General features: G+C 45.7%; 1 long non-coding RNA gene across 1 annotated transcript; it reads right to left on the reverse strand.

Annotated features, from left to right (window-relative positions):
• Positions 1–9420: 9420 nt before the first annotated feature.
• LOC147826289 (uncharacterized) lies at positions 9421–22700 on the reverse strand. The gene is made up of 3 exons (XR_015439431.1): positions 21705–22700; positions 15204–15356; positions 9421–11441 (listed from the first exon to the last, which is right to left on the reverse strand). It is a non-coding gene; the product is annotated as an uncharacterized LOC147826289 (long non-coding RNA).
• Positions 22701–25565: the final 2865 nt, after the last annotated feature.

The raw sequence follows: 25565 nt of genomic DNA on the forward strand, positions 1-25565 counted from the left end.
TGGTTTCCTCATCTGTAAAGCAAAGAACATGACCCTACCTCTGAGGGTTCCCATGGGCTTCAGAACTAATGCATGGGGTGTGACTCACCCAGCCTTGAGTTAGGGCCAATCTACTCATGGCCTGAGGACAGCCAGCCTGAGAGGGGCTCCCTGGCCAGGGAAGGAGCTGGGGGATCTGCACACATCCCCACCAGCTGCTTGCTGAAGTACTCCAGGTCCACACTTGCGTTTTTGCCTAAATCAATTTCATAATGAGCACTATGCAATATTCATTCTGTACTGTGATTATTATGTAAATGCAAGTATATTTCATAATGCTTACTATGCAACATGTATTATCTATTGTGATTATTATGTAAATGCAAATGAATGTCCTACTCTAACATATGTCTGGTGGACTGAATCTTACTACTGCATTGACATGAGCTTTTAAATATTGCTCCATTGTTTGCTATGGTTCAAAAAGGCTTTTGTTATAAAAGAAATAGAGGTCATTGAAAAAAATTGCCACCACACAGACAGCTAGCTGTAGAGTGCAACTTAAAACCCACTTCCCCGCACTCTAGTCCTGCTCGGATAAATAACCACTCCAAACAGTTTTGGTACATCCTTCCAGAAATATTCTATGCTTATATACAAGTGTATATAAATACTTTGGTTTTGCACAAAAGCAAATCACACTAAAATGTTATACTGCAAATCTTTCTTTCTCCCCAATCTCTGTCTGGTCTGACTTGCTGTTTTTGACCGCTGTGCACCATTCCACTGTGGAAACAGGCTATAGTTTATTTAACCAGAGTCCAGAGCTTTGGTGAAAAGCCAAAAGGCACTGGATTCTTTTTTTTCCTGTGAGCTGATGACGAACTCCCCACACCTACCTTCATATCAAATTCTAAGTACCTCAAAACCACAGGCCCAGATGGCTACATCCAGAGTCTGTGTACCTCGAACTGGGGCACTTCTCATGGTCTCCGGAAGAAAATGAGCTTAGTTGAAAAACTCCTGCTGGTTCTATCAGGGGTGAGGTCATGAGCGGATCAAGGAACTTGCAGGAAGCCCTTCCCTGGTGACCTCAAGCTCACCCAGCATAGCAATGGAGTCTCCTAGACCTCTGGGCCCCTAGAGACACCTGGCTTATCTTCAAGGACATGGACCCAGAGTCTGAATATCATAAAAGGAATCCCTTTCACAGCTCAGTCCTTTTGGGTTAAGACTTCCTAATGGGGTGCAAAACCAAAATGGCTTTTGCAACTTCGCCAAGGTCATGGACAGGCAGTAAGGCTATGGGCTTGAAAATGAATTGTGCATCACATCCCTGGCCTGAGCCATGGGAACCCATCCAGCTTCAGCCCTGGAATAGTATTTTCCAAGTTTTAGCTATAGGTGAGCCAGCTTCTGAATTTGTTTTGCATTTCTGCATATGTATTCCCTGTACACACATTTAGACCTTTAGACAGTTGCATTTACAAACTTATGATCAATCTTGAGTCTATCTTAACCTTCAGTGACATCTTGAAGTCATAGATGGGGTATGTTAGTTACATTTATTCTGATACCCATACAACAAATAGCAGTCATTTACCTATGTGCTTCCTACAACCATGGTTTACATCACGTTTTGAGGATTGCTGCCCTAGGACCACCCAATATCTCTTCAGGGAGATGTGTCCCTTTGCACAATTTAAGAGGAGTCGCTTCAGTGATGTTTGGAACATGGAAGATGTAGACAATGAGCCAGCCAACTCTTTTCTTCTCCCTCTCAAGCATAGGAAGATATTTTTGGCCACAATGATCCTCATGGAATGTTTTTCTCTTTTTCTGGAAAGAAAATAAATGCTTCCATTCCCAATTACCACTGAGGAGAAGTAGTAAAGAATGAGAAAGTGTCCAGGGCCTCCTACTCCAGCAGATGTAAGTATCTTTTTACTGCCTGACATGCTCCAGGCCAGGCTCACATTAGTCCTATTTTTAGACTTTTGGGTTGACTTGATGAATTTGGCCTCCTTTTCAACAGATCATATTAATGAACTGTGGATGGGTCCATAATTGATTCCTTTCTATCACAATTACTTCACCGGCAGGCAAATGTATTCACTGTCTCCTTGGTGGGTAGTTACCTAGTTTCTAAAAATCCAGGCTCTGTTTGGGAACAGGTTTTCCTCCTGGCTTGGACATCAGAGGACAGATGATCCAAGATGGATTCACCAAGGTACTTGGAAGCACATCCAGCATCCTTGGCGGTTACTCTGAGTGCTTGGGGATCTTGGCAACTCTGTGTTCAGTTGTCTGGAGATGCTGACGGTTATCATTTTGGTGGATGGAGGTAAGGGCTGCACCACTGGAATGCACCATTCAGAAACAGTTTCATCATGTAGCATCAGACTCACAAACCCCACCACTCATCGTACCCAGACACATCCATCCTCTCCTCTATTGGCCGCCCTTGAAGTACTACCCGATATTTAGGGTACCTCGTGCTCTTCAACTTCAGGTTCAGCACACTTTCCTTTAAGAGGCTTATGTTTTCTCCTGTGGGACCATGTGTAATCTGGGCCAATTTATTCAGTGTGACCATAGCTGTGCCAGTGGTGGTGGATTTGTCTTGTGTTCTAATTCAAAACCATGGGAACATGAACTTGTAAGCCCAGTGGTGTAAGCCATTATGTATCCAGAACTTTGAGAGGCAGTGGTGGCTGAAAAAGAGTTGCTGCCTTCCTCCTTTTGCAGATGAAGTGACCAGGCAGGCTGGGCATTACCTACTTGACAATCCAGAGGAGCAAGGAGTGTGACAGAAAGAGAAAAGCACACTTTACCTATGTTCAGACTCTGCACAAATATCTATCCATTTGCTAGGGAGTTGATGGATCCCAGGCTTTGGTAAGTCCAGTAGACTGAGAGGATCTAAATCTTGCCAACCATAGACATGGGATTTATCCACATTTCTTCCAACCTGGTGCATTGTCCAGGAAGCCAGCTTTTCTTACAAGGAGGATCACTTCCACCCTGAATATTTGTCCTCACCTCTCTTCTACATCAGATATTTAGTATTAAAAAAACTTATGTGCTTATCTATACAAATATATAATATGAGTAACTTTATTTTCAATTCAGGTCAAACAAATTTTATGATTATTATCTGCCCCATGGGTTATTTGAGATCTATTCTTTGTTGAAGATCACAGACAGTGACTTTTATTGTTATTGTGCAGGTGGCTCAACAGCAGCACAGAACACAGGTACTTTCCACTTTTCAGGGGTAAGAACTCAAGTTGCCCTGAGGTGCTCAGGGATGTCCTTCTGGAGGGGCCCAGCGCCCTGCAGTGCACAGTCCACTCAATCTCTTACAGCGTCTCCCAACTGACTGCTGGACAAAGTGCATCAGTCAGGGGTCCTGCTGGCTTGAGGATGAGAAAAGAAAGGGGTTGTGCAGTCCCCAGGGGATCTGATTTGTGGGATTCATGGGCTGAGGTGAGTAGAGGAGCTGTCATCCCCCCACTTCCTTATCATGGCTTTGAAGCTCACTTGTGCTGGTCTTGTGATGATATGGTTTTTACCTTCAGGACATGCAGAGCCACACTAGGAAGTGGACAGCTACTTCCACTGTTCCTGAGTCTGATTACTGGTGGGCCCAGTGGTGACTGTGGACAGATGGCCATGAGGAAGACTCAACTCAACCTACTCCAGGCACTAGCATCACTAAAGTTCCCAAGCAAGATTCTAGGCAAGCCATACGTGGCCATACATGGGCCCCAGCCCCTGATTTCATCACCTCTAAAAGATGACCTGGAAAGTGCTAACATTTCCTGGTCTGGTCTAGTCAGGAGACTTCCAATCCCTGCAGGTCAGTGAAAATATTTGTGCTTTGCAAGTATTGCCAGTGTAGACTGAACAAATAACACCTCTACCCATGTGAGCTATTATTTTATGAAATATTGCAAGCTGGGTATAATTAACAAAATGTATATTTACTTGAATACATATCTAAATTCATTATAGATATATGCATTATGTATTTTCTTAATCCAGAAACAACCACTGTCACACAGTGATAATGACCATACCATAGTCTCATCTCCACAGAATGCACCCTATTATGTGGGAGCCTGGTATCTTTGAGGTCTTGAAAAAGATCCCATGATTGAGATCATGAAAGCTGCTTCTTGCATTCTGTGGGTTGTCGCTTTACTCTGTTGTTGGTTTCTTTTGCTGTGCAAAAGCTTTTTAATTTGATGTGATCGCAGCTGTTGTCTCTTTGTAATATTTCCTGTGTTATCTGGATTTTGTCCATAAAGTCTTTGCTTACACCAATGTCTTTTAAAACTCACCTATGAGTTTTACCTATTCTATCATCCAGCAGATTAAGTGTTTCTGTTTTTATATTTAGATCATCAATCCATTTCAATTTTAGTTTAGCGCATGGTGAGAGATAGGGGTCTAGGTTCAATTTTCAGCATGCAGGAAGCCATTTTTCCCAGCACCATTTATTAAGGAAGTTGTCTTTCTTCCTGTGAGGGTGTTTGGCCCCTTTGTCAAAAATAAGGTAGCTGAATGTGCTTCTGCATCTTCTATTCTGTTCCATTGATCATCGGGTGTGGTTTGGGGTTTTTTTGTTTGTTTTGTTTTTGTTGTTGTTGTTGTTGTTTTGTTTTGCTTTGCTTTGTTTTGTTCTGTTTTGTTTTTCCAGTACCATGCAGTTTTTATCATGGTAGCTTTGTCCTACAACTTCAAACCAGGATTGTGATGTCCCCTCCCTTGCTCTTGTTATCCAGAATTGCTTTTGCTATTTTGGCTCTCTTCTGGTTCCATATGAATATTAGGATTGTTTTCTCTAGTTCTATGGAGTATGATATTGATATTTTGATTGAGATTGCATTAAATCTGTATAACAGTTTGGAAAATATGGCCATTTTCACTATATTGGTTCTACCTGTCCAAGAGCAGGGGATATTTTCCATTTTCTGAAATTTTCTTCTATCTCCTTTTTCAGAGTACTGTAGTTTTCAATGTATAGGTCTTTCACTCCCTTTGTTAGATTGATCCCTAAGTATTTCATTTTTCTTGATCCTATTGTGAAAGATGTTATTTCCCTAATTTCTCTTTCAATGAGTTTGTTATTTGTGTACAGGAATGCTATTGAATATTGACTGTATCCTGCTGTGCTACCGAATTTGGTTAATTCTAGGAGTATTTTGGTGGCGTTTTGAGGGCCTTCTATGTAAGTATCATGTTATCAGCAAATAATGATAATGTAACTTCTTCCCTCCCTATCCATATTCCTTTTCTTTCTTTCTCTTGTCTAATTACTCTGGCTTATGTTTCCAGGACTATATTGAACAGGAGTGGTGATAGTGGGCATCCTTGCTTTGTTCCTGCTTTTAGAGTAAAAGCTTTCAGCTTTTGACCATTTATTATGATGTTGGCTGTTGATTTGTCATAGATGGCTATTCCAATTTTCTGTAGGATTTGTATCATGAATGGGTTTTGGACTTTGTCAAATGCTTTTTCTGTGTCTATTGAGATGATTATGTGGTTTTAAATCCTTGGCTCTATTAATGTAGTCTATTACACTTATTGATCTGCATTTGTTGAACCATCCCTACATCTCTGGGTTGAATCCTACTTGGTCACGGTATATAATTTTCTTGATAATTTGCTTCATTCTGTTTGTCAGTATCTTATTGAGGATTTTCATATCTATGTTCACTAAGGAGAATGGCTTGTAGTTCTTTTTTGGATCCTTCTCTGGTTTTGGTATCAGAGTAATGCTTGCTTCCAGGAATGACTTTGGGGTATTGCTTCCCTTTAAAAATCAGGACTCCCCCCACCACCACCAATTAAAAATCCCAATCCAAAAATGCATCTGAATGAATAGATATTTCTCAGATGAAGAAGTACAAACAGCAAATAAATATATGAAAAAATGCGCAACATCACTGGTCATTTGAGAAATGCAAATTAAAACAAGGCTGGGATTCCATCTCACTCCAGAAAGGATGGCTGTCATCAAGAAATCAATGAATAATAAATGCTATTAAGACTCTGAGGAAGAAGGAACCCTTCTCTATTGCTGGTGGAAATGTAAACTGGTACAACCACTATGGAAATTAACATGGAGATTTCTCAAAAAACTGAAACCAGGGCCAGGGATTTAGCTCAGTGGTTCCGCTGCCTGCCTCACAAGTGCAAGGTCCCGAGTTCGATCCCCAGTACCAAAAAAAAACGAAAACAAAACTGACACTAGACATTCCATTTGACCCAGATGTTCCCCTTCTAGGTATCTTCCCAAAAGAGTTTAAAGCAACATACCACAGTGATATATGTATGCCTATGTTTATAGCAGTACAATTTTAATAACTAAACCTTGGAAACAGCCCCTATGCCCATCCGAAGATGAATGCATGAGGAAATTGTGGTTATTTATATGCAATAGAGTACTACTTTATGGAGTATTATCCATAAAGAAGGATAAGCTTGAGTCATTTGTAGGAAAATGGACGCACCTCGAGAGTATAATCTTAAGTGAAATAAATCACACAAACAAGTTTAAGTATAACATTGCTTCTCTTGTGTGAGAAACTCAAAGGGTAAATAAGGAAGATATTGGGAAGTAGGAAGAACATGTCAAATGGGAAGGAGACCAAGGTAGGGGGAGGGGAAGGAAAGGAAAAGGAAAGGAAAAGAGAATGGGAGGAAAAATGGAAACAAAGCTTTTCTAAATGGGGAGGGGAAGAAGGGTTGAAAGGAGGGGAGGAGAGTGGGGAAAATAAAAGTTTTAAGATATATTGTGTACAGGTACAAATTCCCTATGATGAATGTGCTCAATATGTATTAAAAAATACAATTAGAAATAAAGAAACCTTGGAAAGAAGAAAGCCCAGATCAGTGCTGTGAAGAACTCAAGGTCTGCCTTCAGCGGGGAGGTGTGGGCAAAGGGACAGTAGTAATACAGATGGATTGACATCTAAGAGGACTTTGAACCATTGTGTAGTATTATGTTTACAAAATATCCTCTTGGTTTTCTGATTTTTTAACTAATATTTTAACCCAAACTTGTTTTCATGTTGCATAGGTCCTATCTGAGTTTGGATGGCTGGCTCAGGGGAAATGGAGGCCTCCACTTATTTTATGGCCCACTCTGGCTCCTTGGGTGTTGGGGCACTGCCCCCAGATCCCCAGGTGGGCACACTGACCTACCTCCAACCTGCCACCTGGGGCCTCATGTGCCACGCCTCTTTCCTGTGGGTCTTGGTGCCCACTCTACCAATTAACAGCTTTGTTTCCTGAGTCTAGTATAGACTATGTTCAAAACTATTTACTGAATAAACAAATCAGTGAAAAGGGGAATCCATTAATAATTAGATGTGTCCTCAACTTTATATGTTAGAGACTGAAACATTTGAAGGAGATTTTAAAAGTGAGCCTCATTATTCATTCAATATGCCTAGTTTGTTTTCTGCCCTTGCATGGATTTCTGGAGGGTCAGAGTGTTAAATGAAAAATCTATCCCCTCCCCTGTTATACAAACAACTCGGTGATCCTTATAAAAACAAAGTAAAAGGGATAAGGAAAGGCTGACTGTCACCATAGCCCTGTCCTTCCCCTTCAAGACTCCTCCTGAGTGTGCTCTGTGTACCTATACCGCCCCCCATCCCTGGCTCTTTTTCTGTCTGTTCTGTCCTCCTCTGTCGCCTGCCATGGCTTCCTGTTGCGTTTGGCAGTGGGAGGTGCCGCAGATGCACAGCCTGGCCAGAACAAGACCGGAAGATGCCTCGCTGGTCAGCGCCTCTGCCGTCTGGCTTCAGGCCCCAGGGCTGGCCTCTCCTGGCGGGTCAGTCTTAACCAGGCCCTCAGAATGCTCTCTTCTCTTGTTTTTTTATACACACAGGATCTCACACGCCTCCCACCTGGCTAGTCTGCTGTTACCATCCCTTATGCTCACCATGCTCTCCCCACAGCCTTTGAGCCCCACTTTGCTGAAGCTCCTTAAAAAGTAGTGGACCGTTCTGATGGATTCTGCTTCCTCCCAGGGCCCTGGCTGGAATGAGGGAGCTCTGTAGTTACACGGAGGGAGACATCCTGGGCATTCTATCTTAAAACTCACTTTTAAAAGTCATGAATACTCCATTATGGTATCTTTCAATACCAGTAAATATAATTGAATGTCCTCATTTTTGTTTGATATGATTTTCAATAGGATTTAATTAAACCCCACAAATATTTATTGAGCACCTACTAGGTACAGGATATATTCCTACCCTTATGTGGGGTGCAGTGCCATGTGGGCTTTAAGGCAAATGTGGCAATAACTGAAAAGGAAAATAAGAGGTATCATAAAGGAGTAACTAGCTAAGAGACATAGGACTCAAAGGAGGGGAGGGCATCAGGACTGGCTTCTTGGAGGAAGTGGCAGAGTCTGCTGCAAGCTGGGGAGTGGAGGAGACAGACCAAAAGGAACAGGTAGTCTGGAAGTCATCACAGGCAGAGAGAGCAAGAGCTCATGCTCCGAGCTAAACCTCTATGTTTGTTCTGAGCCATGAGGCACTTGTTTAGCTAGACAGAATGGAGCACTCTTCCACTATACATTATTCCTGCCTCCTCACAGCAGCTTTCTGGAATTAATATTATTTTTCTCTTTCCCCTCTTGATTATAATCTTGAAAGTCCAAGAACTACCCCTGCACATCTGTTGACCCACTGGGGTGAATCTGAATGGGCAGCCTATGAATGGAAGCTGTGGGAGGTAGAGGTGAGAGTATCTATAGGGATTCTGTGGACCCAGCTCCTAGTGCCAATGCTCCCTGTCTTTCTGGAAACTGTTCTTTTAGGCTTACATGGAATCATCCATATGAAAATGTTTTGTGGAGAGTCTCTACCTCCTGGGAGAATGAGTTCTTTTCCTGTGCATTCCTTCTGAATGTGGGTTAGGGTAGCAAGCCCACCTGTCCTTATGAGAGCAATTCAGGTGGAAACTGACACTGACTGCTGGCTCCCATTTACTGGGGACTCAGCTGCACATGGCTCCACAGAACAAGCTGGTCTTTGAAACAGAATGAACCAAGAACGTAGTTGGGCTCTTCTGCCAATATTAAAACTTTAGAGAGTCCCCTCCTTTTCCTGTGGACTCTCCTTCTCCAGGCAACCCAAGAACAGCCAGAGAGTGTCGACTCTTGTCCTACTACTTCTTTCTTCTTATCCTCCACATCTTTTCTATTTTCTTCAGCTTGGTGACTCAGAGGTATCGGTTGTTGGGCAAGGGGTGACGAGCAAGTTTGGAATACTTGTCCCACACTATATTTGTGGTGCAACAGCAACAACCAGGAAAGAGAGTGAGGTAGGCCTGGCAGGAGCATGCACCTTACAATAGCATGCACTTGGCAAGGATGTGTGCTCCTCTGGGCACTGGCTGCCTTTGCGCCTTTGCTACCAGGTAGGTGACTGACCTCTGTTGGTTTTTGTGTCTCTATCTATGAGATGAAGATGGTAGCACCCATCTTCCTTCACAGAGTTGAGAGCAAAGGCCAGTGGAAGTGCACAGTATGGAGCTTGGACCAGTATTTTATTCTTTCTCCTTTACCCTCTAGTCCTCTATCTTTTCTATCCCAAACTCCTCTGGGAAAAAGTTTATATTCCTGTGTATCTGTTACTGCCTCATGCAGTGCAAATTCCTTTCGCTGCACGCAGCAGACAGCTGACCTGGAGAGGGACAGCTGGGGAAGGGGTCAGGTTTATCTGGCTTTCAAAGTAGTGGATAAGTCTCTTCATCCTTGTTCACCAAAAGAACTCTTAAATAAAGTTTGCATGTCTGGTTTCCATTTCTGAATCCAGTGGTTCTGTTAACTCCTGAGGTGCACAGGGTGTGGCCCAGAGGTGAATGCCCTCCTGAGCTGAGCCTGTGACAGGCTTCCCAAGGCAGAGACACCATGGAACCTCAAGGTGTCCTCTTATGATAGTTTTGTCAACATAGAGGGGAACCTGTTGGCTGTTGAAACGCCAGATTCTAAATACTGTTTACGCCTGAACAATTTGCCATTCCTTTCCCAGCTCAAACTATAAACTCCTAGAAAGTGCTCTACAAATACTCATTAGAGTCTTACAAAAGTCCTTTGAGCTCCACATGATTATCTCTATTTGGCAGGCAAGTAAACTGAGTCACAAAAGTTGAAAGATCTGCTCAAAGCCATGCCAGGAGCAGAGGCAGGGCAGGGCAAGAGCTCAGACTTCCTGGCTCCTCAGCTGGTGAGAGGTTTAGAATATGCTAGATGGGGCACATCCAGGCTCCTGACCACCAGGACCCACAGCATCACCGGCTTCCACCAGACACCCGGCACTCAGTTCACTGGGACTTACCAAAGTCCCCAGCTCCTAAACAACCTAGACACGTGTCCAACAACCACTGCAGCCTGTCGTCACCAGCTGCATGGTCTTGTCCATCCTCCTCCAAATCCTGGTTATAAGGGCTGAGGAATGGACAAACAGAGCAGAAAGATACTGGGATTTGGCTGTTCTCTGTGCCCAGAACAGCTAATTAAGTGAGGGTAGTAAACATTTACTGGTTTTTGGCTGCCCTGAATTTGAGCCCATTTCTTACCTGTGGCTCTAGCACTCACCAAGAAATGGAAAGGTTGGCTACCCAGTCTCTTAGCACCCTGGCAATGTGGTATAGGCACCAACCCAAGATCAGCCAGCCCGAAGCTCCTGGCTGGGCTGACAGGTGTGGAGTGATTGAAGACACCATAGCACTGTAAATCTTGTAGGGCAGCAGAAGTCCCTGCACCTGTTACCAGTGGTGCTGCTGGGCCATGGGATGATTCCTTGAGCAAGGGTCTCAGGAAGAAGGTCACCTCATCCTCAGGATGTTACCATGCTTGACCTTTGCATGGCTATAGCAGGTTGCTTCGATGTGCTTTCCCTCCTACTCATTTCCAGAAATTTCTGCGTTGATTTATGAGTTCCCAGATATCCTTTTCACTCGTCCCTTTCCTTGTAACATTTAAGGGTCAGTAGTGTTGGTTTGTGTCTTGGTGGGTGTCAGCCAGGCACAAGCAAAGTCTCTTTCCCTTTTGCTCTCATATGCTGTTGAGAACTGAGGTCCCAGAGCTTGAATGTGAGTATTGATGACACAGAGGTGAAAATATGCCGTGAGACCAGAAGGCTGAAAAGGTTGGGGGTTGTTTGACAAAGGTCCAGCTCATCATTCTGCATCGCCCCAAATGCACTTCAATAGCATTTGTCATCATGTCCCGTGATGTATGCTGTGCCCCATGTACCATGATCAGCATCACCATGTGTCTAAGTCATTTTCTCATTGCTGAGACAAAACACCCAACACCCACAACTGAAAGGAGGAGAGGTTTATTTTGGCTCAATTTTCAGCCCATGGCTGGCTGGCTCCAAGGCAGAAAGGAAAGGACCTGGGCAGAGGCAGCATTCATCCCATGGCAGCTAGGAAGCAAAGAGCAAAGAAAGAAGGGTGAGAATATGCCCTTTCAGGTCATGCCCCCCATGAGCCACATCTTCTGACCAGGCCCTACCTCCTAATAGCACATTCAGCTACGGATTTATCCATGCATAAACCCATTGATGAGCAGAGAGCCCCCACAATCCAATCACCTTCCAAAAGTCCCACCTCTGAACACATGAGGATTGGGGAGGACATTCTAGGCCTAAACCATAAAACCACACCATCACTTCCCTGGCACTATAACTTTTTGGTCATGAACAAGTTGGCATCAGCATGCACACCTCTGCTGTCTCCTCCAGGCTCCTCTGCACATGCTCCTCTCTGCCCAGGGTCCTTATCCCACTGGGATATGGACCTGAGACCCATCTGCCTGAAGCAGCCTGTGGGGAGCCAATATCCTGCATGCCACAGGGACAGGAGTGTACCCAGAGCATCCAGCCATCCTAGAGAATGTTTCTTTGTCTATGCCAGACAGACAAAGCACCTCTGAGATTTCTAGAAGACAATGTGATGAAAGCTAGTGTTTGTTGAGTGCTTATTATGTGTAATCTCACTCATTCTTCCTAATGTCCCATTGAGGAGGTGCTATTAATATTTCTAATTTGTACGTGAGGCACAGAAAACACAGAGATGAAGTGAGTCACCTGTGCCACTCAGCCCTGGGGGGTGCAGATGGCTCACCTTTACTAGGCTTTGCTGCAGGGCCTGTTTGGGTATCTACATGTCACTGGGTGGTTTCCAAAGGAGATTCTCTCTCAAAAGCCAAAGAAACAATCATAAAAGTACAGATCTCCAGGGTCCACACCTTCAGATTTTAATTCAGCAAACCATGGGAGGGTGAGGGGGCTGGAGATGGGATTGCTAGCAAGCATCAGAGAGGAAGCTTCAGGATCTACATGGGGGACTCACACACAGCCCCTCCATCCAGTACACTTGTTGGAGAGTGCTCACTGATCACAGTGGTCCTTCCTTCTAGGCCAACTTGGCCTCAGAAACCTTGGGCAGGCAGTGCCCATCAATCAGTTGGAGGTGGCTTTGAGACAAGACCATTTGTCATTCTCAGGCTAGAGTACCCAGAAAGGGTACTGAATATGTTAGGCTTCATCATAGGCCACTAATTCAACACAGAAGGAGACTTATGGGTACTTCTCTGCCTCAGGTTTCATTCCACTGTGTTGTAGGGAGGGATAATCATTGAACTTTTCATTTTTAGCTTGGAGAATGTGGAAGCTTATCTCTAAATTACCCTATTAGTTAAGGTAATGCTGTTTGTTGTAACATCTTGTAACGCTGAACTGACAGTAACACTGTCACTGAAACTGTTCTGTGGTTAATTTTTTTTAGGCACTCAAATGATCAGCTTCTATGCCATGAATCAAATCTGCCTTGCACATGTTGGACCAATTAGTTAGCATGGCTCCAGACACCAAAGCAATCAGGTTCTGTCAGTTGGCAGGGCCTGGGGAGGAGGGGTTCTGTTCTGCCCAGCCCTTCCAGGTCCAGGTTGAGCATGTCCCTGCCATCCTTCATGTGTGTCTTCCAAGATTTCCTTGGGTGTTGACAGTCAGGAGCATACAGTAGGGACAGTGGAAGGCACTGCAGGTCTGCCCAGGAAGTTTCATAGGTCATTGGTAGAAGGCACCTTGGCCAGCACACACACCGTTGGCCAGAACTCAGTCATATGGCTACACTCAGCTGCATGGAGACTGGGAACAGGGCCTGACTGGCCTGGAGGCCTTGGTGAACAGCCAGCAGGGTTATTTCCCTTTGAGCCAGGGGAGAGCTGTGGGTATACTGGAGACAGTATTTGAGCACCACAGAACCCAAAGCAGGTTGGCATATGATCTTGGAACTCCTAAGTTCCCACACTGGACAATCAAAACACATTCATTTTTTAAATATAAAGTATTTTTTAAATCACAAAAATAAGGACTAGGGATTTAGCTCGGTGGTTCCAGTGCCTGCCTTGCAAGTGCAAGGTCCGGAGTTCAAGCCCCAGTACCAAAAAAAAAGAAAATAAAATAAAACACAAAAATAAATACTTCAGTATTTCACCATCATTTTAACTTTTATAATTTTATAATTTTTTTGGAGTTCTGGGATTCTCTTCATATTTTAACAATCTCATGAAATTTTTGGAGCTCTTTATATTTCTGACATTAGAAAGGCCTGCATGGCCCACCTCATGGTTTTGTTCTTTCACTGTTTTTCTCCTAAGCAGTTGTCAGGCTCTAAGGAAACCATGTCTATATCCACCCTGCCTTTTCATCATTCTGAAATAAAGACAGAAGAATAAATGAAAGTTTCCGGACTCTGAGCAGAAATGTTGATGTGGGTCCTTTTTCTAGGAAGTAGCTGTCCCTAGCCAAGAAAGTGACAACTTTTTGGTGGGGAGTGGCTGTGCCCTGGATCTACTTATGTCTCACCATCCCTGTCACATAAAGAGAATTATGCCAACTTCATGGGGTGCAGGGTGGTGTCAGGGAAATGGTTCCTGGTGTGCAGCAAGTATTAAACCTAGCAGGTGCTATTGTTCTGACTGTTAGTGCCAAAGTCATGAATCCCCACTGGAGCTCAGACAGGGCTGGGGCTGTGTGGGAAAGCTTTATACCTTGGATAAGAATCTGTATGTTTAAGCTCAAAATGAATTGTGGCCCAGCGTGCTCTCCTTCTAGCACACCCATTGAAGTGCTCCAGAGGAGGCTTTCCCAGAGTTCTGCTTGAAACAAACCCTATGTACTCTCCAGCTTTCACTGTGACTCAGTTTCCCCACTGATAAAAGGTGATACAACTACAGTTCTAAACTTGCCTGTAAAACATATTGAGTGCCTTGAAATAAAGGTGGCATTTAGTGTGAGTTCAAAGCGTTATGTAATTATTTTATGGCCCCTTTTATTCCTGAGATTTTTCTGTTTGCTCAGTTTACAAACCCAACCAGAGCCATAAAACCACTTTTATGCTAGCGCCTTTCACACACATCTCATACCAACTGTGTATTGCCTTTGCTGTGAAAAGTGCTCAGGTGGATAGGGTGGAGACCACAGAACACAAGCAACAGCAATTTCTGCCTAACTGAAGCCATTTCTGTCTATTGCACTGACTCTCAGCTGTCAGCCATCCAAATAGCCAGCTTCTGCCCTGTGAATCAGTTTAGCTTGTGCATGGTGGATCTGTTCATTAGGATGATCCCAAACACCAAGTCCATGTTTCTCAACCCCTTGCTTGTTCTTACAGATTCAGAGCTTATGCTTTGCTGGCATTCTTTTCAGAGACCCATGATCTGAAGCCATAGGGTTATCTGAAGCCTCAAGGGACCCTAGAGGGGCCCTGGAATAGCCACCCACTGAGAGGGAATCCTTTTAATGACACCCCAGTTTGGAAGTGGCATGTCTAGAGCCTTTGCCAGCAGACACAGCTCCCTATCCATGCCTGTCTACCATCAGGTGGATCAGGTTCTTTTAGGTGAACAGAAGTATTTATTGTGTTCAGGTGAGTCCCACTTAGCACATGCTCCTCATACTGGCCACAGAAGCTGGAAGTGAAGAGGAAGCTCTGTTTTTCTAGCCTCTTTCAGCTACTGAGCAGAATGGAAGAAGTTCAGGATCAAGGAGGCATTTTTGTTCTGGTTCTGTCTAAATTCTGTTTCACAAACCACAGCAAGTGGCAGCCCATTGGCATGAGTTGCTGCTTGGAGTTGACTTGTTGCAGGGAGTGGGGGTTATACCTTCCAGGATTGTACCCACCTCTGCTTTTAGTCGAGATAAGGGCCCACACGACAAGAGAAGCCTTCTAGAAATCCACCTGCACCAGCAGGAGCTCCAAGATCCAGTCCCCAAATCCACCAAGTAGACCAGGTATCAAATTACGGCTCAACAAATCCTACTGCATCAACAGCCCTGCAAGATAAGGGAATCCACCAGATCCTGAGCTTGAGAAGCTTATGAAATCTTTAGGGAAGTGAGAAGTTTTACCTGGACAAGACCACTGTGCCCCTCGCTCTAGGAAGTCTCACCTTGTAACACTGGAGATATAGAGGGGTGACTTGGAACTCTAGTCCTCTGCTGTCCACTGGTCTTCAGGCATTGTGCGCACTCCCCTCTTCCATGGAGTGACTTTCTCTGGCCTAACCCTCATTCCTTCCCAGCACAATGACAAGAAGAGCCTGCAAAAGGTACAAGGCCTCAAGCCAGCAATCTGTCTTGGAAGGGAGGCACAGCCAGTGAGAGTGGCTCTGCAGCCAAACAATGGCAACCAGGCCCTGGGGCTGGTGGTTGGATGCTTTGTAGGGAGTTGCTGATTTTATGGAATAAATAAGTAAGTGAGTGAGTAAATTAATCTGGAAAACAACTTATATCTATACATGGTCCCAAAGTATCACCCAGCCCAATCTCACTCTTCTATGCTGTGGGTTTAGAAAGGAGATTTCTAAAGCCAAAAAAATTCTAGAGACACCACTTGCATCTGTGAGCTCTGGATATCTGCTAAGACCTTTTTCCGGAAACCAGAAGATTCTAAAACCACAATCTTGTGGAATTCTCTCTCTTAATCCCTCAACAGAGATAGGTGTGCAGTAAGAATTTAGGTGGAAGATTTATTATTACCCATTTAAATTGACTGGTGTCCAAGGAAATGCAGCTCTGAGCATGTTAATGTTGGGTTGCTCCTTTTAATATGCACCCAAAGCACTTGGGAAGCATTTTATATTCATAGTATCCAAGTGAGGCAAGTAGATATCAAGAATTATTATCCCATTTAATAGATGGAGAGTCTGAGGCCCTGATTTATGGGGCCACTGGGAAATACATGTTGGAGAAGAGCCACGTCTCTCTGCCTGCATAAGTCGACGAGCTGCCATTCTGTTATGCCCCATAATGTGTCTCTAAGGGACACCTTCTCTGAAACTGGATTGCCCAGGTTAGCATCCTTGCCGGACCCAGGTGTTGGAAGTGGGTCCAAAGGCACCCTGTGTAAGTCCCTGGGGGGGGGGGGGGCTTCCCTCTGGGTGTTCTCTTGAAGCTTGGCTCCATCCACATTCCTCACACTCTATCTTTGCACTTGTCCTCTGGGGCCATCAAGAACCACCCTACCATCCCCAGTGAGTTCTGTACCTAAAAACTATTCCCTTGGGGGCTCCAGGGCAGTCCCTGTGTCTTAAGCCTCCATACATGAGTCCACACACATGCTTGCCTCTCCTCGGGGCCTTCTTCAGCCATTCCCATGGTTCTTGGCATACCCATGGCTGTCACTGGTCACCAAAACCATTTTGCTTTAAGAAAATTAGCCTCAAGCTCCCTTCCTCTGACCGCAGGTTCTTCACTCCTGTTGCCTCTTGCCAGAATTCTTTCTGATTGTACAAATCTATCAAGGATCATGGTCCACTCTTCTGATACTGGATCCCTGAACACAGAGACTCTCCTGCTTCTGCTTGGTTCTTTCCTGATATCACACCAACCTCCAGCCTTGGCTACAGATGCTCATGGTTTCCACAAATTTCTATAGCCAGCCACAAGTCCTGAGCATCCAACCCCGATGTCCAATTGCCCATTGGGTAGACAGCACCAAAGGGACATCTCATAATCACCAAAAACTCTATCAACTGATACATAAATGAGATTTCTCTCCCTAAATGTGTTCCTCTTCCCTATTCCCTTCCTCAACATGATGGTATGAATGCTTACCCAAGGAGTGCTCTTACTCAGCGAGTGCTCAAGTCCAAGACAGGAGCACTTGACATGCCTGCAGCCTTGGCTCCTCCTCCATCCGCTGCCCAGGATCTTAGTTCACCCATCGTTCTTCTCCCTATGGCCACCTCCCTGGTTCAGACCCTCAGTCACCCTTGGTATCTCATCCACCTCTTTCCACCCGGCTTCCCTGTACAGGCTGGCTCCCTCCGACCTGGTTTCCAAACTCCACCAAGAGAGATGCTTCTAAAACACAAATCAGATCATTCTGCTTAAAACCCAGCAGCAGCTCTCCATTGCCATCAGGATGCAATTCTGGCATGGTCAGGCCCCAGTTACCTGTGCCCTTGGCAGCCCTGCATCTCCCACCCTCCAGTCCCCCACTCTATCTGTAATCCCATGGTTCACTCAGTGCTTGGAACTTGATGCATGCTGCTCCTTCTGCCCAATTTGCTACCCCTTCCCCATGTTCTCCCTTGCTCTCCTAGGCTTGGCCACCTTCCCACTCTCCCTCACATCTCAGTTCAAAGACACCTGCTGCACAAAGCCTTCCCCAACCCTGGAATCCAGGTTAGAGCTCTGCCAGGATTCCCATGTAATCTCCCACCCCACCTCTCTTCACCTCCCTCATCATTCCACTAACTTCCTAGGAGATGGAGTCTGGGGTTTTCCCCAGTATGGAGCCCTGGTCTTCCCTCCTACCTCACCCACTAGGCTCCTTGTAAGAATGAGAACCCTGTAGCAGGGTCGCTTCACCAGCCTCCCCACCTCCAGAGTATGAGAATCCTCACTCCCCCTCCCCTGCCCCGCCTCTCCTGCCATGTTCTCCCTCCCTCTGATATCTAGTCCTCAGGCCCACATGGGTCAAGTTCCCCTACGGCAATGACTGGCTTCCCTCCTTCTTCCTTCCCTGCCACTGGCACGGCCTCTGGCTGCCTAGCGACCTCACAGTGCCTTGCCTGACCTACCCAATGCAGCTTTCCCTGAGTTACTCCATTTGGGTACAAGTGATGAGGTAGAATGACGTGGCATCCTGTTTGGACAGGTAAACAACCACCACCTGCCCAGCACAACCATAAAGGCACAGGCTGCTACATGACTTACTTGTAATAATAAAAAATTATAAAATATTACCCATGGTGAATTTATTGAGTGAAATCAGGACACAGAGATGTGGGTTTATCAGAACCAGAGACACCAGGCACACGAGCTTATCAAATACATCAGACCAAAGAATGATCCAAACCCCTCATCTAAGACAAATAAAAGGAGAAACACCTTGAACTGTGGTGTGACACAGGGGCTGTTACCTTACCACAGACCACCTGGCCTACGCATCACAGCCTCTGCCCAGGAGACCTCTGGGGACAAACTCTCAATTGTTCCTGACTCAGCTCCACAAGATTCTTCCCTGCCATTTGATGCTGCCCACTCCAAAGCCACCCTGACCCTGCACTTTGACATCCTGTGGTGGGGAATCCGATACTCAACCACCTGCAGTGACCCGCTTTTGTACTAGCTATTCACCTCCTACAGATTCTTTACCCTTCTGTAACCTAAACGTTTTCCTTTGCTGTGTGATCTGAACATTGAGGTAGTTAAATGATGTCAAAAATTAAAGTCGGAATGTAACAAAGAACTTGAGATTGCCACAGTCTTGACTCCAGGTGAAACCAGAAATACTCAGTGGGACAAAGCTGATGAAATGGATATCGTTTGTGAATCAATCGATAGCCGATAAATCCTGGCATTGTGGAAAGATATGAATGTGCTGGCTCGTGTTAATGGCATGGCTTGCTCACAACACTCTGCTCCTGTCCCGTTCCCCTGACCCACTTTGGTAACCTCACTTTCCTCTTAGTGCTATTTCCAATGCCAAAGACCAGGGTGCCGGGGTATACATGTGGCCGGGCATCAAGCTCACCACTGGCAGGCCTGCACCTGTCTACTCTGGGTGTCTCTCCCTAAAACATCCCTACCACTCTTCCTCTCTCTGTCCTGCCTCGCCCTTTCTCCCTGACTGTAGCCTTGCCCATGAGGTCCACACCTGCCCTGGCACTGCAGTGTGTCCTCTATGAATTTTTCTGTTTAGGTCACATTCCCCAAACTGGCCACAGGTGGTCTTATCTCCATAATGGCCAGGAAACCCCTTGAAAGCCGGTTCTGACCTTCAGGGCCCCCAAAAGTGCAGTAATACGTCGGTACTCAACATTGATTGGTACAACTACAGAACCAATTGTTTTGGCTGGAAAACAGAGGAAGTCACAGGGCAAGGCAATGGGACGAATGACAAGACCACATCTTGTGCATCAAGTACCAAATGACCAGGCCCAGAACAAAATTTTCTAGTCAAGATGTGTAGAGGACCAACTTCAGAGTTTCAAAGCAATTCAGTACCAATGTATGACTGTGATGTAATTGGAAGTAATTCATGAACATTCCCTAGAACTGTCACATTTTACTTGGTAATATTAGCCATTTAGTGGACTAATATATGGCTTTAGGCTTAGTGCTGTCACTACTAGCCTCAGTGCAACCCATGATTCACTCTTAAAGTGCACAAAAGTACAAGATAGTCACAAGGAAAATTTTGGGGTCCTACACTGTCTGTGAACTACGACGAGACTGATGCCAGCGCTGAGCACTGAAATGTTTTTGTTAAAATGCAGGGAATCTTGGGTTTGATTTCTGAAATCAATGACTACTGAGAGCTGGCTATATTTCTTACTGCTCTGTGCACATGGAGACTCCATGCACCTCATGTGCCTGATGAGTTCCCTCCAACCCACAGATGCCCACTGCTGCCAGCTGTGGCCCTGTGGGGGTCTGGAGCTGTTTATGCTGAGCAGGAGTTTGACCCATAAGTCTGGGACTGGCTGCAAGAAGCAGAAGGTACTGCCGGTTCTCCAGAGCCAGAGACAGCCAGCCCCTCCTGCAGGGTGTCCTGGAGCCCAGTAGGGAGGGCATGGCCAGGCCAGGGCCAGAAGAGACGGAGGAACCCAGGTTTCCATAAGCACTGGCCTCCTGACTGCCACCTCATTTCCTCTAGCAAGTCATGCCTGGGCACCCCCTGCTCCCCAAAGAGACTGGCAAACCTATGTGTCCCACAGAGAATGAGTCCTACTGGCTCTACTGGGGGAGGCTGGTGCAAAAAGGTCAATGAAACCAGTTTCATTTGCCATGTTCCCATGTTTGTGATTTTGTTACTCCTTCTCTATTTCCTCAGAGCAGTAATACCAGGAAAAAGAGAAAAAGCAAAACAATAATCAAAACAACCTACAAAGTCCAGCTCTAAGCACATATGAACTTTACGGCCTCCCTCCCCATTGTTCCTTTGCTCCCTCTCTTCCTCTTCCCTCCAGGGTCGCCTGGCCAACCCCTCCAGCCAGCGGAGTCCTCTCCCAGATTCATCCTAATTTTTATGGCATTTCCCTGGTTTAATGGTTAACAATCATTTTCTACCCCCCCCCCCCCGCTTATCAAAGAGTGCTTTGAATAACGATTAACTTTCTGGTTAACAGAAAGTAGCATGTTAATCATCTACAAATCCTGGGGTAAGAAATTTATTCTTTGTAACCTTCTCCCAAAGGCAGGACAGCCGCTGCTCCCCGCCCCCACCTCCCCAGCTGACCTTCAGCCACACCTGGGTCTAGAAGCTTGCAAAACCCCTCCAGGAATCATGTTACAAGGGCTTATTAGTCAACCAAGGTCATAAACCACTGAACAGTGGTGACGCTGGTTGTTCTGTGCTTTCCAGTCTGGCCACCCTTGCTCCAGGACTCTATAAAGAGATTGGGCTGCACTTCTTTTCTAAAATTAAAAAAAAAAAGTTTTCTGAGCCAAGGCTAATCTATGGTACATTCTTTGTTGCTGGGAGACACAGAGTAGCTGCACACACTGTTCTTTCTTGGAGCCATAGTTGAAAATACTCCTGACCCAGACACGCATGTGGTGTCATCCTCAATGCCCTTTGCATAGGGCGGGACATCTAACTAGGAAACCTCTCCCACTAGGTCTGTCTAGCGGCCAGGATCTGTGGCCAGTGGGGGTTGACTCTGGACACAATGGCTCCAAGATTTCCACTGCAAGAAGGTGACTTCCTTCTGAAATTCAGCACTTTTCCAGAGAGGAGGAGGAAAAAAGAGCGGAGGGAGTTCCCACTGGGCCCTCTCCCACACATGGCTGCAGCACTGAGCCCAGGTGACACGTGGACTATCCACCTGAAGGGCAGAGGGCACCAAGGTGGAGACAGCCCTCCTCCCCCAGGCAGCGTGTGGCGGGAAGGAATGGGAAAGCAGGCCGGCATCCAAATTCCTGCTGGTTTGGCTTGCTCTCCCTTGCCCTTCAAGAAGACTGGGGGTGGAGGGAAGAGTCTGTTCTTTAGAAGGGGCCTCAGGCACCCCAGACTTATTAGGAAAGATGTTGCTGGGGTCTTGGCAAACACTCCCCACCCTCATTGTCCTGTGTGGCTGGTTCCTGTCACCCTGGCCTCCTCCTCACAGGCTCTTGCGCCCCGCCCGGCTGCCCCACATCCAAACATTTCCACATTAGGCAGCCACATACCTCGGCGGGTGGGAGGGCTGGCCTGGGGCGGCCTCACAGACTTCTCACCTCCCCCCAGGTGCATGCACTCTTTTCTGCGTTAGCCTTGTGATCTGGTGCCCAGGCACTTGGCAAAATTTAGCAAGTGCTCCTCAGGGCTCTGTTCTGTAGCTCGCTATTTACACTGACGCCCTTGGGAACACATATGAGAAGTCCTACTCCTGCCCTAGCTATAGCGTCCCTTTGGAAGAGGTGGGAAACTGTGCCTCTTTATTTCATCCTTAGCTCTCTCCCTGAAAGCAGACCTGACCTATGTTTTTGAACCCAAGAGCTGGAGAAGGGGTTATTGTTGATTACACACCCCACACCTAGACCTGGACAGCCAGACAGGGCAGCCACCAGCCCATGGGGCTGCCAAACGATTGAATAGTGGCCTCCCCCAGGTGCAGCTAGGCTGTGTGACCTGCACACTGCATTTTGAAAGCTCAGTAAAAAGGAACGAAAGCTATATCACATTTTGAAATGATACTATTTTGGACAAAGTGGGTTAAATAAAATATTATTAAAGGTAATGGTATCTGTTTCTTTCGACTTTTTAATTGGGCTACTAAAACCTGTGGCTCACACTGCATTTTAGTTGGACAGCACCCCACAATGAATGACTCCCTACTGGCTGCTGGGATCACTCTGGACAGATCCTCAACACCTGTGCCTGCCCCGCCAGAACCCACAGGCTTTTATCCCTACTGCTTCATCTGCTTGCTGCTCCTTCCTGCCTTCCTCCTCCCTGGGGCTCCTACCCACTGTTCTGGACCTGGCCTAGAGGCTCTGTCCAGGAAGTGTCCTTGGCCATGCACTGCCATGTGTTTTTGGTCTGCTTTGCTGCCACTGAGCTGTGTTGTGTTTGAGGGTCATGTTTGTGTCTGGGTCAGAGAACACAGGAGCATGAACGTGCTCATCCTCATGTGGCACATGGCTCTAAAGGGTAGAACAGCCAGAACCCAGTCTTATTTATTTTTCCACTGTGAGGGACAATAAATTATTAACTCAAATCGGGATACTTTGGTTGCTATTATCAGCACATGAATGTACCAGCCAAGTCTGAGCTTCAGACCTGCTTGGTGCTATTCAAAAGCAATTTTTGGAAATCCTTGTTTTATGAAAAGCACTAGAATTTTAGATCAAAGTACATTTTTCACACAGCAGCTTCATTCATTGGATGTGACATGTTTATGGGGAGTGTACACCAGGCCAGGTGCTCTTCACAGTGTGATGTCCAACAATCACAGCCCATGGAACACACAGGTACACACAAGGAGTATTGCACACACAACACACACTCAGAGCTGGCACTTTCCCCAGGAAAATGCAAAATATTTCCCTAATAATTGTTTATATTGATTACATGGTGAAGTCATATATTTTAGGTCAAATGAAGAGTTAAATACATTATTAAGGTTAATCTAATTGATTTCTTTTTAAATGTGGCCTCAAGAAAAATTTAGATGGCACACATGGTTTACACTGTATTTTTATGAGACAGCAGTGCAACTCTGCCTTGTTTATTCTGAGACACTTAGAGACATGTGTGAGCATTCCAACTGATTTTAATTGCTTAAGAGCTTGGAAACTTTGACTCTGAGTCTTCTTGTCAAATGACAAAACCTATGTCCAGGTACATAAGCTTTAATTCTGGTTCCTCTGGCTAGATCTTGCCCTGAGTTTCCATCTTGACTTAACTGGCCCTCTGGGAAACTCCCAGGTTCTGCAGCGACTTGCCAGGTAGTAATTACAGGTGTGCAAAGACCCTCCTGCTTCATGCACTTAGTCATAATTAGTTACCTTTAGCAGGCACCAACGCTGTGATGGGAGCTTAGCTGAAGGAGTGAAGACTCAGCAGGTAGATCACCTCGAAGTCAACCTGTCAGCCAGACTTTACAACACCTGCCTGTTCCAGCCTGAGGGCCTGCAATTCATTCCTCAGGAAAGTGAGCTGCAGATTCTGTATCTTACCCACAGTCCACTTCCTTGTTTCTTTCCTCTGTCTCTCTCTCTCTGTCTCTCTCTGTCTCTCTCTCTCTCTCTCTCTCTCTCTCTCTCTCTCTCTCTCTCTCTCTCTCTCTCGTTAGCTTTGTGGACTCCTCAAGCTGCCTCTGAGAATTCATCTTTTAACACAGGCATATATTTATGTATATATATGTAAACATTAAAATCCTCATCATAATTTATTGCCCTTTACTGGAGACAGGGTTGTTTCTGGAGTAGGGACCCTGGATTAGGGGCAGTGGGAAGAATCTGGATGAATCAATTGTCCCTGCCCATTAGCATAAACTGGCCACCCCGAATGCCCACCCAACATGCTGAACACCACTGGGAAGGAGAGAAGAAACATTTATTAAAGAGGAGGGAATATTAGAGCCTTTTCATTAAGGTCAGAAGATTTTTAGGGCCGGGGATTTAGCTCAGTTGTTCCACAGCCTGACTCGCAAGCACAAGGTTCCAAGTTCTATCCCCAGTACCAAAAAAAAAAAAAAAACCACAGAAGATTTTTGAGGTTGGATCAGCTGGTCAGGTGCATGACCAATTTTCTTGGCTCCTTGGCAGCAGCAAAAAGTGTCGGATAAATAATGGAGCCTTTAATACTATAAGTAAAAACCCATTTATCATGGGAATTAAAAAAAACATTGGCAATGGAAAAATTTCTGATGAGATGCATTTCTTCTCTCCTGCATGTCTCAAGTGTCTGTTGGGACTGTCTCCCTGGGAAGGTACTCACACTTGCAAATCTGTGTTTTCAAGGTGGGGTGATGAAAATAAAGCCTGTGAGATATATTTCTGGGAGGGCTAAAAACAGGAAGCTAATTGGAGCCGTGGCCTGTGGAACACGGATGCTAGTTCTGGAGTATGTTTGCTTATTTGGACTGCAAGCAAGCATCCCCTCCCCACCATGGCCAAGAGCTCCATCTGCTAATGTCCCATGGAAACCAAGGTTTCTTTGGGACTAGGCAGGACTGGGTTATTTTCTCAGCTTAAGTTGTTTTTATATGGTTACCCTAGTACTCCTTTCTGTTTTGGGATATTTTCATATTTTTCATTCTAAAAAAAATTCAGAACATCTTGACTTTGAAAAAGCACATTCACCTAGGTAAGGTGCCAAGGGAATGAACAAGGATGCCTCAGTAGTTCATCCATCAACAGTCCAAGTTTTCAGTGTGTGCAGAAGGTCTGAGGACAACAAGGAAGGGAAAGTTAGCCCTGGCTCTCTGCTGTTCAAATATCTCCCAGTCCCCTGCCCAGCAGCCTCTATGGCTTCCAGTGGAGGCCCTCATGTTGTAAAGGAGGACATCAGGCATGGTAGCTACAGAATGAGAAAGCATTTCAGGGTGCACATGGAAAAGAGGTGGAATGAGTGAGGTGGGAATATTTGATTGTGGGGGAGTCTCCAGTCCTAGGGAGGATGTCAGCAGCTCCTTTCAGGGCCTCTCATGACTCCCACGGTTGGTAGGAATGGCCACAGCTTCTGGATGAGTCACAGAGCTATGTCAGTGCCATCTCATAGGAGGAGTGGTAGGGGACATTCTAGGAAGTCTTTCATCAGGTGCAGACTCTGCAGCCATTGAACACAGTCTTACTGACCAGAGGAATACAAAAGGTGCCACACACAGCACTCCACAGACAGGGAAACTTCTGTGTAAACTTCTTGGTTTTGAGGCTAATTTATCCAGGCCCACTGGAGTGTACAGGGAGTCACCGAGTGACTTCCTAGATCCACCCTCATGTTTCCTGGAGCCTCTGCCTGTGACCTGGGCCACCGCACATGCTAAGAGCAAGGGACATTGCTTGGCACTGCATTCTAGTCCAGCATCCTCCAACTGGCTCCCA

The sequence above is a fragment of the Heterocephalus glaber genome, unplaced genomic scaffold (genome assembly GCF_053883595.1).
Source record: "Heterocephalus glaber isolate CG9 unplaced genomic scaffold, H.glaber_assembly_v1.0 deba00001472, whole genome shotgun sequence".
Classification (NCBI taxonomy): domain Eukaryota; kingdom Metazoa; phylum Chordata; class Mammalia; order Rodentia; family Bathyergidae; genus Heterocephalus; species Heterocephalus glaber.